This window comes from Dasypus novemcinctus, chromosome X, assembly GCF_030445035.2.
Source record: "Dasypus novemcinctus isolate mDasNov1 chromosome X, mDasNov1.1.hap2, whole genome shotgun sequence".
In the NCBI taxonomy this organism is placed as follows: Eukaryota; Metazoa; Chordata; class Mammalia; order Cingulata; family Dasypodidae; genus Dasypus; species Dasypus novemcinctus.
Genome location: NC_080704.1, coordinates 82,867,388 through 82,871,328, shown reverse-complemented (window position 1 = coordinate 82,871,328; position 3,941 = coordinate 82,867,388).

The window sequence follows — 3,941 nt, the reverse complement described above, 5'->3', positions numbered from 1 at the left end:
TATTGCTGGTTTGGAAGCAGGTGATATTTTCAGGGCTGCTCCAAAGGGGGATATGTGTAAGGGGGGAAGAGAGGTTGCCAGGTGTTGCTGAGGAATAGTCGGAATAGTTGGAGATAGAAACAGGGACAGCCGCTAGTAGGGGACGCTGGAAGGAGGTGCACAGGAAGCAATGAGAAATATTAGCAATTCCAGATTGATTAAGGAGAGAGACGGTATTATTGAGAATTGTGAGCCAAGAAGGGGGATTATATACTAGCAGTTGCTTGTTTAATTGCTTTTTGGCTGTTTTTATATTTACGAGCACGTTGGATATACTGATTGGAGATGAGGACTGGTTGTAGAGACTATAGCGGTGGGAAACCCTTATGGATCCGGTGGGCCAAGTGTCACCCCCGTGAGCATATAGCTTGCCGGTGATTCCAGTAGCCCATCTGTCATTCCAAGGGTCTTTTATATGGAGGTAATAACCAGATTTATTGGCAAAGAAGAAGCTTGGGAAGGACGACTGCCATGGCCAGTTAACGACACAGCTCCAATAGGGGCAGCCTCCATAATAAGGGCCATGGTAATAGGTATTGGTACAGTATGCTTTGGTTTGGGTGTGAGGGAAGCAGGTGTAAGGTTTATGGCTACTTTGTTGGTATGATTTAGGTGTTTCGGTGAGTTTGATAGTATGAGGTGTTTGACATCCCTGAGGTGAACAGTGGCCTGTGCCAAGAGGGCGCGATGTGGTGCTTGAGCGAGAGGTTATAGTTTCTTTTACTGTGAAGGTCCAGAGATAAAGGGCTTGTCCATTGACTGAGATAATGAGTGAGATAATTAGAGAAAGAGTGAGTATGTATAAGAGGCGGCACATGGTGGGTGGGTTATACACAGCAGGCGATAGCGAGAAGAAGGCAAATATATGTTACGAAGAAAGTGAGGAGGAAGGATTTGTGCAGCGTTGTGCAGTCACTCGGAGAGCCAGCAAATAACAGGAGGGCTCCAACGAGGGTGACGAAGCTACATAGAAGGATTCCAGGGAGGCTACACAGCTGCGTTAGTTTCGGTGGCAGGTTTTACGAGATGGCTTGGGATCCACAAAGGCTGGTCGGTGTTTTCTGGAAAGATACAAGCAAATCCTCATCCTTGTGTTAGTAGAGGGTGGGGGCCTTTCCATATGTTAGTGAGGGGGTCTTTCCACATAACAAGGGGGACCGGCATGGGGGCTAGTCTTAGGCCTCCCCAATGCCGGATTGCTGGAGTAGTATGATTTTTGTCAAAGGTAAGGAAGTTGATAGTGACTAGGGCTCTGTTGAGCAAATCTCGGGGGGTTGCTGTAGGGAACTCCCCTGAAAGTTTCTTGATTGTATTTTTGAGGAGCGCATTAGATCGCTCAACTAGAGCCTGTCCTTGTGGGTTATAAGGGATTCCTGTTTTGTGTTGAATGTTCCAGTCATGGCAAAATTGTTTAAAAGTTTTGGACTGAAAGCAGGGTCCATTATCTGTTTTTATAGTCCAAGGGATACCCATTTGATTAAAGGCTTGAAGGCAGGCTGTTATAACATTTTTTGCTTTTTCTCCAGATAAAGCAGTGGTGAAGAGAAATTTGGAGAATGTGTCTACTATCACGTGGACAAATTTATAGCGGCCAAACGAGGGGACATGTGTGATGTCTATTTGCCACAGTGCGTTTGGACAGAGGCCCCGTGGATTAACTCCTTGGGGCTGTAAGGGGCCTATAGGAAGGAAAGGTGCGCCGTGTTTGCACTCACGTGTGAGGTGCTTACACTGGGCTTGAGTGATGTTGGGAAAAAGGTGATGGAGGGAGTTAGCTGACATGTGGAATTTTGCATGTAGGAGCCTGGCTTGATCTAAGGAGGTAGAGAGTACGGAAACAGTGAGAGAGGAGTCAGCAAGGTTGTTTCCTTCTACTAGTGCTCCAGGTAATCCAGTGTGTGAACGGATATGCTGGATATACCAAGGAACTGTACGATTTTCGAGGAGGAGTTGTAGCACTAAAAGGGTGCTATCAATTAACAAACTGGGCTTAACCTTTAGGGTTGCATAGGGCAGTATTCGAACGGCATCGGCGGCATAGGCGCTGTCAGTGAACCTGTGAGGCTAATTTTTTACCAATATAGGGAGGAAGGCGGCTCTCTTTGACACAGATGGGGATAGTAAAATTTTTAGTTTGCCTTCTCCATAGTATGTTAGTTGCGGGGTAATGGCTACTAGGATGCAAGGCCTCATTTTTATAGAACAGAGCATTTTTGGGTTATAGTTAATTTTCTGACAATCATAAGTAGGATTCTTGGTTATGATTAAATTGTAAGAGGGAAACAAAGTCACAATAAACTGAGTATTACTATTTTTGAAGATAATTATGGCCTGATTTTTAACTTACATACAGGAAGGATGGTTACTAAATGCATAAGGGTTGATAATCAAATGGTAATATGAGATTATCGATTCTTTGTCTTTCTTTATATGGTTTAATTGGCAATCGATTATCAATTGGTTTAGGGAATATATGGGTTTTATTCAGATATATATGAAAGAATGGATTTTTCCAGGTTAACACTCTAAGTAATGGGGGGTTAGGTATATAGGCCTAATAAGTGTAATTACTGGCAGCTTCCTTATTACTTACGATCACCATCATCAGAAGTTGTAGAAGACTCCATCTCTTCATTCTGGGGTTTAATCCTTTTCGCAGATAACTAAATTTGTTCTCCATTTTCTGAAATGATAAGAGCATAGCCTCACCCCCTTACTTTAATCCTGCCTTTTTTTCCATTCATTGCTTAAAATATCTTTCTAGAATATTGGCTCATCTTCATTTCCTGTGTCTACTGTAGATGTTTGACATTTTCCAGAGTGACATTCCACAGGTGTTAATGAATTATAAACATTAAGAAAATGTAAAGTAAATAAAGCTTTTGCTAATTAATCTTTTGGTGTCATAATACCATTATCTCCCCCTTTTTGTTTTAAAAGCATAATTTTTAGGGTATGATGGCTGCGTTCAACAATGGCTTGACCTGTAGGATTATAAAGAATGTTGGCAACATGTTTAATACCATATTTTAAACAAAGAGATTCAAATGATTCACTAATGTAAGAAGGTTAATTATCAGTTTTAATTTTCAGAGGGCATCCCATTACAGCAAAAGCAGACCAGAGGTGTGAGTGAACATGATGAAACCGTTCCCCACTTTGAGCAGTAGCCCACATAAAATGAGAATAAGTGTCCATATAAACATGAACATATTGTAGTTTATTAAAGGATGGTATGTGAGTAACACCCATCTGCCATAATTGATTAGGAGTCAGGCCTCTGGGATTAGTTCCAGCCTGAAAAGGCACCACTGTTAGTCGTCCACAAGTAGGACAAGTGTGAATAATTTTTTTGTGTGTGTGCCTGTAGTTTTATTAACTTTTGATATTTATTTCACAGGCCTTTAGCATTAATGTGAGTTAGAGCATGATAATCATGAGCACCTTGTAAACACCCTACTAATAAATCAGCTCGAGCATTATTTGCTGTCATAGGACTAGGCAAAGAGGTATGAGAGCATATATGAGTAATGTAAATAGGATGCTGTCTTAACTTAATGAGATGTTGCAAGTCAGCGAAAAGTTGAGATAACTCATCAGTAGCAAAGATATGAGCTGTCTCAATATGCTTGACAGTAAGACGTACATATTCAGAGTCAGAGACAATGTTCAAGGGCTCTCAAAACATTTGTAAAACCTTAATGACAGCTGAAAGCTCTGTGCATTGAGCAGATGAATAAGGAGTTTGCCAAACCTGTTCTTTTTGAGAAATAACGGATGCTGCTTTTTTTTTTTTTTATTACTATTACTATCAGTAAATTCTGTACAAGATGGTTGGGCTATGCACATAGCCCTGAAAAGCACTGCAAAAGTTTATTGTTGGGTTTTTTACAGATGGAGGA